This window comes from Spinacia oleracea, chromosome 4 (assembly GCF_020520425.1).
Source record: "Spinacia oleracea cultivar Varoflay chromosome 4, BTI_SOV_V1, whole genome shotgun sequence".
NCBI lineage: Eukaryota > Viridiplantae > Streptophyta > Magnoliopsida > Caryophyllales > Amaranthaceae > Spinacia > Spinacia oleracea.
Window position 1 is genome coordinate 107,660,318 of NC_079490.1, and position 15,300 is coordinate 107,675,617.

Sequence of the window (15,300 nt, forward strand, 5' to 3'; positions counted from 1 at the left end):
GATTAAAGGTGCTTAACAATAAACCGATTTGTCTAAGAGTTATCTGATTTAGGCGTGAGCAATGTAACAGATTAAAGTTAGCATATTTATAGGGTGAGAAAAGCAATAAAAATATAGATTCAAGTTACAGCAAAGCGTAGGCTTTACTACGGTTCTCAGGAACACCTACCACTTGACTTTACTAGCTTTCCGTTTGGCTTTACAACTTTCCGATAAATGACTAACTATGGGACGGGATTCTTCGAGAGTTTTGAGTATTTTAGGCTTAGGGATTGTGTTTTGGTTTCAACAGAACTTCGACAGTATTCAGGCTATCAGGCGATCGTGCGGGCAGGGTCTGCTTAACAGTGTGTTAAATGCGGCAGACACACGAATATGAGACATAGATAAGCTTCGGTCAATACTCAAGCTTAAGGGTTTATGTTTAGGAATGTGTGTTATTTTCCGGTTTTCAGAGGCCCTGGTTATAGTAAAATAAGCTAGAATAAGATAAATCTTCGAAATGGAAATTTTCCAACTGAAATCTGTGCAGCGCTAGAAAATTCCAGCCCTTGGATCAAGAGCGCTAGTTATTTCTAGCGCTTGCAATTTGTGCGACAGATTTGTTCTGGTGACAGCTGGATCAATTATATCTTGTGTGATTCGTGTAAGGAACAAACTGCAGCGCTGGAATATAACAACGCTTAGGATTTGTGCGCTAGAAAATAATGACGCTTGGAATGCCAGCGGTGGAATTTTCCAGCGTTGGTGTTTTAGTTCACTTTTCCAGTATTATCGGTTTTTTACCGAGGCTTACTCACGTTTTCTATCCTTAGGAATACAAGTTGGGATGCAACTCTTATCCCCTTATCCAACGATAAATCGTAATGCGACTTAAACACTCAGATATTTTATCTTATACGGTTACTATTATGGGAAGCGTTCAGGCATAGCAGTTACTATAAATAGTAGTTTCTGAAAAATGGAAATATGGTTTACGGGATATCAGTTAGTCATGGATCGTACGTGGCATATTTAGGAAAGCTTAGTCAAGCAGTGTTTGGTTTCATTATCGAATACAACGTGTCGGGCCTAGGGACAAATCTAGGCGTCTACAGCTTATCACTTTTGCGCAGGGGGGGTCAATCCTCAAAGGATGACGCAGACTGTGATTGCAGAGATTCCGCCTTCTAAAGGCTTAGCTTTAGCTTGACGGAGAAGGACAAAATCCTTTCCTCTATGTATGATTAAATCCCTAGGGATTATGTGGAGTCTCTTCCTGGAATACGGGACGCCTACTTTGAAGGAAATATGTCCTTCACCCAAGGTACATTAAGTCTAATACCAAGGTTCAGATTTATTGCGAACAATTAATTCAGTGAGATCAAGTGATCGGAACAGCTAGCTGGAGCAATGCTTCCGATCAGTGAGTTCTAATGAATATTAAGCTCACAATTTACTCTTGACTGAACCTACAAGGTCACACCAATGACACGTAACAGATCACCGGATTAAATGAATCAAAAATTCATTTAATAGCTTTTCGGGAATTAGTTTTGGAAAACGTATTATACGATACGACCTTGCATCGGAATCGTATATCGTATCGCGAATATTAGTAAGCTGGGAGAAACGAATAAATCGTATCGTACGACGGTGATTCGCTGTATACGAAACGATAAATAATATCGGAAAGATATTAGTCGCGAATACGAAGGGCATCGGAGTTGCCGGCCCGTCGAGCCAAGCACGCAAGTGTGCAAGGCACAACGAGCCAGCAAGCTCGCGAGCAAGGGCGAGCAGCCAGCCCGCAGGTGGGCGTGAGCACGCAACACAAGCAACGCAGCAACGAGCATGCGAGGCCCACGGCCGAGCAGCTCGGATGTGCGCGCTATGGGCTTCGCCTGCAGCTTGTTGGTTGTGCGCGGGTCCGTGTGGTCATGTTTCAAGTGTGGCCGGTCAAGGCCTTATCTTGGCCGGTTACACAATATAATATTAAGTTATTATATTTTTTCATACACCCTAAAACACACAATAATTTTTCCAAACCCTAAACCTAATTCTGAAATTACGTTCTTCATTTTTCTCTCCCTGAGAAAACTGTTCTTCCCAAAAGCAAAAACTCTTGATTGATTGTCTAAGCTACGGTTATCAAGACGGGTCTGATCGTGTCGGTGAACCAAGTAGAAGAACGACAAGTGGAGTTCTAAGTTCGTGTTCGTTGACAGATTACTAGGGAAAATACGCTTCGAATTTAAGTTTGCTTAATCTGTGCTTTATACATGTTTTCTAGCTTTGGGGATTGTTTCCGCACATGTTATTATGTTTAACTGTATTCCCCTACAGTGATATCACGAGCCTTATATATTCAAAGCATGTTTTAGCATGAATTATTTTTGTGTTTTTGCTGTTGTCGAAATTTTGGGAATTTTTGTTGATTTTTCAGAAATTTTATGAATAATTGAATTAATTGCATAACCTGTTCTGAAATAAAAAAGATCCAGTTTTTCGACTTTGCTGACCCTAATCTGATTGAAAACGATTTTCTAATATCAAATCATGAGAACGGAATTGCAAAAACAGGCCTCGAAGTGATGTTTTTTGGGCGTTTTTGTTAATTTTCGAATTAAAATTAAAAGTGTTGGAAAGTATTTCAATTAAAAGGTCAACCTACAAAACTCGGAATTGATTCAAATTTTGACACAATGTTTCTGGGTATATTCTTGATCTATGGTAAAAAATTCAGATTTTTCCAATAAGTATAAATCCTAATTTTTCTTTCACCTAATTTGTAAAAATTAGATCCCTAATTGATTTTTAAATAATTTAGATCTAATAATTCGTTTAATTGGGAAAGGGAATATAATTTCATGGGTCAGTGGCTAATTTTAAAAAATATTGGATTAAAATTTTGAATGGTTTCGTTAATTTTAATGGCACTTAAACCTAATTATTAAAATCTGAAATTTAAATGTTTAAAGAACGATTTAAAGTTTTGGATTTTATTATTTAAAAGTTCAAATTTTTGGTTGAGTCGTTCGTTCTTAAAATTTGAATAATGTTAGCCTTGATTTAATATTTTACGAAATTGGATTGTCGTTAAAATTAAAATCGTAAAAACCGTTGTTTTTCAAAATAAAAATCGTAACTTTTTATGAAAAATAACATAAATGCAAACGTTCGTGAAATTAATTTTTTTTAGTTGAGTTGGTCCGCAGTACGAACAAAAGGCACGAACACAAGGGTGGGGTGGACGTGTGGCTCATCGAGCCATGCGGGCTGCCGCATCCGTGCCAAGCCGTAGCGATGCGGGCAACAGCATGGGCGCTGCGTGCCGCGCGCGCGCTGGGCGAGGGATGGGCGATGGCAGCGAGCAAGCATAGGCGAGATGCCTTGGGACGTGCAGCGATGCGCAGCGACGAGCTTCGAACGAAGCGCGCAGGGGCTGTGGGCACGCGTGCTCGGCTGCGGGGTATGCGGGCATTGCTCGTGTGGCTCATAGGCCACACAAGTGCTGGGATGGGCTGGGCGCAAGCCTAGCCCGAGCAAGCACATGAACATTTTTTTAAAATTTGTTTATTTCGTTGGGCCTGACATGTTTGCATTAATTTGGGCTAACGAGATATTTAATTTAATATTTTGTTTACTGGGGCCGGGCCGCGAGTTTTAATTTAATATTTAGTAATTAATTATCCGGAATAATTATTGGTTTGAGTGGGAGCCACTAAATGAAATTAAAATGAAATAATTATTTTTAATTATTTTTCGTAGGTCGCATTATTTTAAATTAAATTAAATTTTAATTAGAATAAAGTCTTAGGATTAATAATTTGGAAATTGATTAAACTTTTATGACGCGTTTATGTGAACGTGAATTTTAATTAATTCACATAAATACTTGCATCATGGGCCATTCGTTTTAGCATACGAATGAGTGAATGCATAGAATATATATTTTATGTAATGCAGGTACTCCAAGTGACTAGTATGGCCATTTAGGATAGTTAAATACGGTCTGCGAACCGTTCTATCTTTGAATGTAAAGTTTTAAATACGGTTTGCTTACCATGGAAATTTTGATGTAACTTATTATTTTCAAGTATTTCTATGTTTAGAACTTTTTTTTTTTTACGGGAAAAGCTTGGTTAGCTTACTCAATTGAAATTTTTGTCCTGAACGACAAAGGGGGCTACAAACGAGGGGTAGTCCTCCATCCATATCAGCGTTTCTTCAAAGCTAAGAGAAGCACTTGCTATGGAATGGGCTACCTTATTACATTTTCTGTTTGCAAAAATAAAGATACACTCATCAAAGGCATTAACCAGATTATGAATGTCATTGACCACGATCTGTACTCTCGATTTCTCTTTTTTGGTTGATTTAGAAGCTCCATCAGATATTGGGAATCCCCTTCTAGTTCCACCTTTCTGTACCCTGCATCTCAGGCGTACCTTAGCCCAAATAAGGCTGCAACTGCCTCCTCTTGGAGGGGTGTCATGGTTGACTGCATTCGCTCGCCTGCTATCATCAAAACATCCCCCTCGGCATCCCTTACCACCATTCCCATTCCTATCAAGTTCTCCCTAACGCCCTAACGGCAACATCGGTGTTCACCTTGACCCTCCCTTGGGTTGGAGCTTTCCAGGCTTGTTGTGGTTGATTACTGGTCATGGCGTCATCCATACTTCGTTGTTTTGCAGCAAAGTACTCACCCAACAGGCCAACCGTGCGGCTACAGGCTAGCCCCGGTTCCATTTTTTTCCTTTCAAAAACCCAACAGTTTCGATTGTTCCAAACCTGCCACATGAACATCATAATCATTTCCCATCCACCCTCTTCCTTGCATTTTGGAGTCATCTCCAGGCACCATTCCATCATATTGTTGTTCCATTCCCCCACTTCCAATCTTGCAGGCGACATTCGCCATAGGGTTCTTGCTTCCCTACATAATAGGAGCGTGTGCACAGTCGTTTCTGCCCCTTCCCCGCATCTCGGACAAACACAATCAACCTGCATTCCCCTCTTTTTCATGTTCGCCATGGTAGGTAGCCCTTCCCTTAATGCGCGCCATACCAAATTCTTAACCTTTTCAGGGACCTTAGCACCCCACACCTTCTTCCATAACTCTTCGACATCCTTTGGAGATGAGGAGCTTGCAGCGCCTTTAGTTCGAGTCAGCTCGAGGTGATAAGCACTACGAACTGTTAGGTCGCCATGCTTTGTGTGAGACCATGTTAGCAAGTCCTGTTGGTCGCTCGAAGCAATTTGGATGTCTTTAATGGCCTCTATCTCCTCCACTGACATGTAGTGTTGCATTTCCTCAATGTTCCACTCCCCATTATCATCACTACGCATATCCCTAACACACCTTCAGGCCATCTCTTCGTTAGGTGGGGTTGTCATGATCCTCCCCCCTAGAAGTCTTGGTACCCATGCGTCCCTCCAAATTCTTATCTTTCTGCCATTCCCCACCACCCACCTTGCTCCCTCTCTAACCAAGTCTCTAGCTGTGAGGATAGAGCGCCAAGTAAAGCTCATTGTCGGAGTTGTTTTGGCTTCCCATACACTCGAACGGGGGAAATAATTTCCCTTCAAAACAGAAGCAGCAAGAGAGTCTGGCATGGTAACTATTCTCCAGAATTGCTTTGCCAACATTGCCTGATTGAAAGCGCAGAGATCTCTCATGCCTACACCTCCCACTTCTTTTGATTGACACATTTTTATCCCAACTTATTAAGGCCATCTTCCTCTCCTCTCCCTTTTGGCCCCACCAGAAATTCCGGCACATAGCATTCAACTGGTTTAGTATGCTTACCGGGAGTTTGAAGCATTGCATCGCGTAGGTTGGTATGGCTTGGGAAATCGATTTTAATAGGATTTCCCTTCCAGCTCGAGATAGGTACCTCTCTTTCCACCCCTTCAATTTTTTCCATACCCGGTCCACAATATTTTGGAAAACAACTTTCTTCGATCTTCCCACATAAGTAGGAAGCCCAAGATATTTTTCGTGCTCAATAACCGCCGTAAAGTTTAACTTCGATTGAAGCTTGTTCTGCATATCTGTGGTTACATTACGACTGAAAGAGACTTTCGATTTTTCCAAATTTATTTTTTGGCCCGAGGCAATTTCATAAGCTGTCAGGATTTCGAAGATTGTGTCTGCTTCCGTGTCACAGGCTCTAGTAAAAAGCAGGCTTTCATCGACAAAAAATAAGTGAGAGATAGGTGGCACACCTCTACATATTTTAATACCGTGGATAGCATTGCGGGTCTCTGCATCACGAAGGAGCGCTGAAAAGCCTTCTGCACAAATCAAAAACAAGAATGGTGACAATGGGTCCCCTTGGCGAAGACCCCTACTAGGTGCAAAGGATGTGGTGGGGAAGCCATTTAAAAGAATGGAGTATTTCACAGATGAAAGGCACCACATTATTAGAGCAACAAAATGGGAATGGAAACCCAACTTTAGCATCATACCTTCGACAAACGGCCACTCCACACGATCATTAGCTTTGCTCATATCGAGCTTCATCACCATACACCCCTTCACCCCCTTTTTCTTATTTCGAATATGATGAAACAGTTCATGAGCAACCAAGATGTTGTCCGTAATCAGCCTACCAAGAACAAACGCACTCTGCGATTCACTTATCACCTCCAGCAGAACCTTTTTTAGTCTATTTGAGATAACTTTGGAGACAAGCTTGTAGAGCACATTGCATAGACTAATTGGACGGAAGTCCTTTGTCGTCTCGCAAACCTTCTTTTTCGGAATGAGTACAATATGGGTGTGATTTAAGTGATCAACGAGGGCCTCATTGTTAAGAATCTCAAGGACATATGAGGTTACCTCACTCTCGATTAAGCTCCAGAATTTTTTGTGAAAGAGTGCCGGCATACCATCCGGTCCCGGTGCTTTTGTCGGATGTATTTTCTTGAGGGAAAGCTTTACCTCGGCTTCGGTGTACACTGCTGTTAGCATTGAATTCATCTCATCAGTCACTTTGTCAAGGTCACCATTTGAGGTGAAGAGGCTTTGAAAATAAGTGATGAAAACTGCTTCTACTTCTTCTTCATCATCCCTCCACGTCCCACCATCATCGATCAACCCTTTAATCGTGTTCCTCCTTCTTCGTTGCTCGGCTTTCTTGTGGAAAAAACTTGTGTTTCTGTCCCCCTCCCTCAACCAATTTTGCCTACTCCTCTGTGCCCAGTATGCCTCCTCCCTGCCCTCTATTTTGTCAATCTCCGCATCCAGCTTCCTTATATCCTCTAGCACCCCCTCTGTTGGTACCAAGCCCATCATGCCTTTTATTAGCTCCTTTCTCTTAGCCACCTCAGTCGAGAAATCCTTTGTTCTCGTGCTACTCCAACTCCGTAGTCGGTTTGCACACGCGTCTATTCTCCACTTCACATCGTGACCCATGCTAGAGCTCCATGACTCGGCTATAACATGCCCACATTCATCCTCCCTCAACCACTCTTTCTCAAACTTAAACCCCTTTCTTCTTTTTCGCCTTCTCCGTACACTGACTTGCCCCTGAATCAGAATTTTTATTGGGACATGGTCCGATTTCCTCTTAGCCAAGTGTTCCACCTTCGAACATGGGAAGAGCTCAGACCACTCCACATGAGAGCTCTGTCCAGTCTTTCCTGAATGTTATCCTCCCCAACTCTATTATTCGACCAAGTAAACGGGTACCCTTCAAAGTGAGTATCACGCAGCCACAAGCCTCCACAGCATCCCTGAAGGCGTTTATTTCTTGCTGATTCTTTGGTCTACCCCCTTTCTTTTCCTCATGCTTCAGGATTGCATTAAAGTCTCCAAAACAAAGCCAAGGTAATGTGTTGCCCTGTCCTAGTTCTCTCATTAGCTCCCACGTCCTTTCCTTTTTCTCGTCCTCAGGGTGGCCGTACACTCCAGTAAGTCTCCACTTGACTCCATTGTTCGTGTGGACAGTGAAGTCCATGTGTTGGAGGGATGACGATTGTAGCATGAGGTCCATTGAGTCATCCCAAAACATGGCTAGTCCCCCTCTCCTCTTTCTTCCCACCCCTTCACAATCAACACATATAAAGTTTTTCAGATTAACCCTTCTCTTTATACTCTCCCACTCTCTTCCTTGCAACTTTGTCTCCGAGAGAAAGACAAAGTGGGGATGTTCCGTACGTATGATGCCCCTTAGAGCATTCTCTGCTCGAGGGCTCCCCAACCCCCGGCAATGCCATGATAGGCCTATCATTGTTGTTCGCGGGGTTGCTGTGCAACCTCCGCTACTTCAAATAGTTGTACTTCACCCCCTCCTCCCTGTATCGCCTTCGATTTCTTTGCACCACCCTCCCCTCTGTCTATTTCCACTACATCTATCTCCATGGCATCTTTTCTTTTCCCACATACTTCTTCTACCTCACTTGACACCCCACTTCTTCGAACCGCCTGTTGATTTTCTTCAGTCTCCTGCCCTGGGAGGGACTTGCACCTACCACAAATGTTAAAGGTGCATTTATAGTAGTTTGACTCTCCATCGTCCCTGGTTGTCTTCTTTCCTCCTCATCTTTTCCGTTCTCATCATCCAGGGTACAGCTGGTAGATTGTGCTGTCACCTTCTCCGCTGTTATACTAGCACCCACGTCATACAGTGAAATCGTGAGATCCTCCAGTTGTTTAGTTAACTCCTTCACTTTCTCCTTGACTTGTTCTGGTACGTCGTCTTCTTCTTACCAATAAACAGCTTCCTGGCACACGTACTCTGTCCTTCCTCCTCTCCCTCATCTTTCTCTTCCCCTTTATTGACCTGCCATGGTGATGCTCTAGACTTATCACTGAACATTTTCCTTGGATTGGCACAGTGAGTTGCTTCCCCACAATCTTTCTCCCCATGACCTAGACATCCACATATATAGCAGAACAAAGGCAACTTTTCGTACCTGATTGGGAAACTTTTTGGTCACCCCTCCTCTCATCTTTAGGTTAACCTCCTTCATTATTGGTTTTCGAAGATCAATCATGGTCTTGACTCTCAGTGACTTGTTAATCCCGATGACGTGTGTTTTGTCAACGGCTATGAAGGTTCCTATTTTGTTCCCTATTGTTTTTGCGTTTGCCTCATTCGTTCTCCCCACAAACTGAAGATCGTATACCCTAACCCAAAAAGGGGTTGCATGGAGGGGGATTTCAGAGGGTTTTCTCTCATCCGTAATGTCAATGAGGACCAGCGTGTGTCCATCAAAGTGCCATGATTGAGAATCCATAACATGCTCTTTAATTTGTCTTTCCAATGGTTGAATTGGAAGAAAAACACGTTTTTTTTCGATACAATTTGCCTCCATGCCATGCTTTGGGTCCATATTTTGTTCATAGTAGTCATGAGTGCATTCGCGTTCACGTTCCTCTCCGTCCAGAGCTTTCCCACAACCCCCAATGCAATCCTCATTTCCTCCTCTTCCTCCTCTCCTATCTCCCATTCTGCCTCTTCTTCGGTATTTTCCGACTCCGGGCTTCGGTGTTGCGGAGGGGAGTTTACCGTCAGTGTTTTTGCTATGATTAAACTACCAAGATTGCTCGCAGGATCGAGCAAGAAACTTCGGGGACGAAGGACAGACCTAGCAAGGCGCTAGAGTAACCCGCCCAAGAGATAAACCCTAGAGGGAATTTTTTTGTACGACTACCTTCCATTAGACCCTGTTGGGATCTAAGTTTAGAACTTTAAGTTAGCATTTGAACGAAGATTCAAGACGATGCCAAGCTAACAAGATGGTGATGAAGATTGGATTCTTCAAGACAAGATGTTTTGGGCCATACTAGTTCACCATTTTATTTATGCATTTGATATATATATATATATATATATATATATATATATATATATATATATATATATATATATATATATATATATATATATATATATTATGCTTGAATGTATGTATGTATACTTTGCATGAATAGGTTGTTTCGTATGACTCGATTAGATTAAGTTCACTAAATAATCGAACCAACATAGAAATAACTAGGTCCAAAGCAATATTGAGTTTAAAACTTGCCTTCCAAATCAAGCACTTACAAAAATCTAAGGACCTAACGTAGTAGGTTTACGCCAAAGCGAGGTGTTGTATTAGTTGACTTAGATGGTAAGGCGTCCCAGAGGAGCACGTCGATTGTGGTTTCAACCCAAACAAAAATGGAATTATGTTGTGGCAATGGAATAAATTATGGTATTAATTTATTAACCAAGAGTAATTTGGAGATTACTAGCAATAGGTTTTTCTTACCTAGAATCTTAAACCACTTAAGACATGCCAAAGCTGCTTAAGGATTTAGGACTTTTAGGGTGTTGGAATCGTTTCATTCATTTTGGACCATGTTTTTGCTTTTTGCATGAATGAAATGTTTAATAGCTTTAATGGTTGCATGTTAGATTTTATTTCAAAGTTATTAAAGTTATGAAGGGTTATTTATTGCGAATTATTTTCAAATGTAGTAATCAAATGGCCGCAATCAAAACAACACTCAAAGTAACCGAAATTCTGGATGTAAAATTGAACCTATCAAACTTTTTTGATTGGAAGAGGAAGCTTCGGCAAGTCCTCAGGTGGAACAACGTAACATTGAATATGTAGTTGACCATCCCATCCCCAGCTATTACTCAAAGAATATGACTCCAGAAAAGCATTGTGCGTGGGCGAACCACATGTCGCTAGTGATGGATCTTATTCTTGGCTCTATCTCTAAGGATTGGAGTGCAAGGTTCGTTGCATACGAGCCATGGGCACTTCTAAGGCATCTTAGGGATATATGTTGTGGTAGATTCCAACATGGTGGTCAACATGTCGACCAAAATGTTTTTGAATTGGTAAATTCATTTGAGGATCTAAAGCTTAATGCTCCACTGGGTTGTTGTTGCTTTCACGCCGAGAGACAAAAGGCAAGGGAAAGGGTTATTAATCTTAAAATGACAGAAGGAACGCCAATTAAAACTCATACAAAGAAAATGGTTGGGCTTCTCAACCGCCTTGAGTTACTTGGTCATCCATTCCCAGATTCTGCTGCTGCGGGAATACTTTTGAATTCTCTTCACCTTGGTTATAAGAAGTTCAAACTACTCTATTTCACAAAGAAAAGGGAAAACACTCTTAGTGAGCTAATCTATTTGCTTCATCAGTATGAATTGGACTTTGTAAGTGATAAGCAAGCGTCGCTAAAAGTAAAGAGTAAGAAAAGGGTTTCGGGGAAGATCCAAACCAAGGGTGCATCTCCATCTAATTCAGGAGGGAAAGTGGCGCCCTCTAAGAAAAAAATGAAGAAGGATCGTTCTCCATCTACATCGCAATGCTTCAATTGTAATGAGATTGGTCATTACAAGCGAGATTGCCCCAAACTAAAGGAAGAGAAGAAGGACGGAAACGTTGCTTCTCCTTCAGGTATGTATGTTATACATTGTAATCTTGCTAATTCCACTTCTTGGGTATTAGATACTGGTTGTGGCTCACACTTATGTTCCAATTCGTAGGGACTAATGAGAAATAGAAGGCTTGATAAAGGCGAGATGGATCTACGCGTTGGAAATGGAGCACGGATTGCTGCATTAGCCGTAGGATCTTATTTTATTTCTTTGCCTAGTGGTTTTGTTTTGGAACTAGAAAACTGTTACTATGTTCCTAGTATCACCAGAAATATTATTTCCGTTTCAAGTTTGGATTCTAAAGGTTTTAGTTTTCAATTTAAAGATAATAGTTGTTCTTTTGCTTTGAATGGAATGTTTTATGGTTCAGCACAACAAGAAAATGGTCTATATATGCTAGATACGAGCAAACACATTTATAACATAAATACTAAAAAGGCTAAAACTGGTGATTCGGATCTCACATTCTGTGGCATTGTCGATTAGGCCATATAAACACAAAGCGCATGGAATTACTTCAACGAAAGGGAATTCTAGAATCCTTCGACTTAGAGAAGATTGATCAATGCGAATCTTGTTTACTTGGCAAAATGAAAAAGCAACCTTTCTCAAAGGTGAAGAAAGATCAAGCGAACTACTAGGGCTAATACATACGGACGTATGTGGGCCTATGAGTACGAAATCTAGAGGTGAGTTCAGCGATTTCATAACGTTTACGGACAATTTCAGTAGATATGGCTATATTTACTTAATGAAACACAAGTCTGAATCGTTTGAGAAATTCCGAGAATTTCAAAATGAAGTAGAGAATCAACATGGCAAGAAAATCAACGCTCTAAGATCGGATCGAGGAGGTGAATATCTTAGCCACAGGTTTGATGACCATCTAAAAGAATGCGGTATTCTTTCTGAATTGACTGCTCCGAGGACACCTCAATTGATTGAATGGAGTGTCGGAACGGAGAAACAGGACCTTACTCGACATGGTCAGGTCAATGATGGGTCAAGCCGAACTTCCTTTACAATTTTGGGGACATGCATTGCAAACTGCAGCACTCACACTGAATCGTGCTCCGTCAAAAGCTGTTGAAAAGACTCCATACGAATTGTGGACTGGGAAACTTCCAAAGTTGTCTTTTCTAAAGATTTGGGGTTGCGAAGCATATGTCAAGAGATTAATTTCGGAAAAGCTCAAACCAAAATCTGACAAATGTTTCTTCGTTGGGTATCCAAAAGAAACAAAGGGGTATTACTTCTACAACAAGTCAGACAACAAAGTACTCGTTGCTCGTGACGGTGTCTTTTTGGAAAGAAATCATATTTCCAAATTGACAAGTGGGAGAATAATAGACGTCGAAGAGATTTGAGACGAACAACGAACTAAGAACTCTTTGGAAGCAGTTCGGGTTGATGAACCTCCAAGGTCTTTAGAAGAGCCAGTGGGAGTAGTTCCTCAAAACGTTGTTGCCCCTCGTAAGTCAAAAGGACTATATTTCAGCCGGACAGATGGACAGGTGTCCTCTTGACTGAAAACTTAGACGTTCTCAAATTAGATAGTGATGAACCTATGACTTACAAGCAAGCTATGACGAGCCCAAGCTCCAATAAATGGTTAGAGGCCATGAAATCTGAAATAGATTCCATGTATGAAAATCAAGTCTAGGATTTGGTTGATTTGCCGGATGGGTTTACACCTATCGGATGCAAATAGGTCTTCAAATTGAAGAAAGACAAAGATGGAATTGTATACATATGCAAGGCTAGATTGGTAGCAAAAGGTTACAGGCAAGTTCACGGTGTTGACTACGATGAAACCTTTTCTCTAGTCGCGATGCTTAAGTCTATTCGCATAATCCTTGCAATTGCCGCTTTTCATGACTATGAAATATGGCAAATGGATGTCAAAACTGCCTTCTTGAATGGTTTTCTTGAAGAGACTGTGTTTATGACACAGCCGGAGGGTTTTATCGATCAAAAGAACTAAGGAAAGGTATGCAAGCTTAAGAAGTCCATTTACGGACTAAAGCCGCAGGCATCAAGGAGTTGGAATTAACGATTTGATGAAGCAATCAATAAGTTTGGCTTTATCAAGAATCAGGAAAAATCTTGTGTATACAAGAAGGTCAGTGGGAGCAAAATTGCATTCCTAGTCTTGTATGTTGACGACAAACTACTTATTGGAAACGACATTCCTATGTTGGAGTCTGTAAAGACTTGGCTTGGAAAGTGTTTCTCAATGAAGGACTTAGGAGAGGCACAATACATATTGGGCATCAAGATCTATAGGGATAGATCTAAGAGGATGATTCGACTAAGCCAGAGCACTTACAATGACGAAGTGCTAGCTAGGTTCAATATGATGGAAGCCAAGAGAGGCCATCTACCCATGTCACATGGCACATATCTAAGTAAGAGTAAGTGTCCCAAAACATCTGATGAGCGTAGAAAGATGAGTGGAATTTCATACGCTTCGGCTATTGGATCCATCATGTATGCTATGATTTGTAAAAGGACGGATGTTTTGTTCGCACTCAGTGCAACGAGCAGGTACTAGTCAGAACCAGGTGAGGCACATTGGACTGCTGGCAAGAACATCCTAAAGTTCCTGAAAAGGACTAAGGATCAGTTTCTGGTTTATGGTGGTACAGATGAGTTGATTGTTAAGGGCTATACGGACGCAAGCTTTCAAACCGACATAGATGATTTCAGATCACAGTCTGGGTTTGTGTTCCGCCTCAACGGCGGAGCAGTAAGCTGGAAAAGCCCTAAGCAAAGCACTATTGCGGATTCTACAACTGAAGACGAGTACATTGCTGCCTCAGAAGTAACAAAGGAAGCTGTTTGGATTCGGACGTTCATCGAAGAACTTGGGGTTGTCCCCTCCATTAAAGGACAAGTGGATTTGTATTGCGATAATAGCGGAGCCATTGCCCAGGCAAAGGAGCCTAGGAGCCACTAGAGGTCCAAGCACGTACTGCGGCGATTTCATATACTTCAAGAGATCGTTGAAAGAAAGGAAATCGAGATTTGCAAGGTTGGAACTGACAACAACGTCGCGGATCCATTGACTAAACCATTTCCACAAGTGAAACACAATGCACATGTAGCAACCATGGGAATCAAGCATGTTGGAGATTGGCTTTGATTTTCTAAGTTTTGTTTTAGAACATTTGTTAGATCTATGTTTAAAACAATTGGTTTAACCATTTCATATTTATGAAATTTATTATTTTATATTCATTTAATTTTGGTTTAGTATTAAATGATAAGTCCATGTGATTCAAATCATTCAAATGGGATGTCAAGATAGATTCTTTGACAAAGAAAGACCCATAAGTGAACTTGAATATTGAAGTCACAAAGGATCCCTAATCTAGGTCATTGAAAGGTGGACGACCAATGACTAATGAAGATTAGATTGCAAGTAGATTCTTTAGTTCTGTTTCTTGAACTAGAGTGACTGGATGTCAGAATCTTTTGCATAGATACTTATTGGATGTTGTATCGGATTGACCATGAGAACACTTTAAGAGATTAAATTCATGTCATAGGTAGTTCTCATTAATGGTGATTAGAATCGTTCCTCAGAACATGAGCGATTATGTCTGCTCGTTTGAGAATTAGTTCGCTTTGATGCTAGCTAAACGTCGCACCGTAAAAGGAGGCTATAAAAGCAGATATTAGGCGTACTATGAATCAAAGTGAGTGTTCATAGATTGCAAGAATGGATTGTCCTCCTATCTTTGATAGGATATGGTGTTGTTGTGTAACAAGGCCTCTCGGAGAGTTAGATACTGTAAAATGCATGGTCGTGCTCAGAATGGTTAAGGCTTAACCTTCTGTAAAAGTTTAACGGTTGAGCTCTGTAATCAGAGAAACACTTCTGGACCTAATAAGGATGGCTAGGATCTTACCTTAT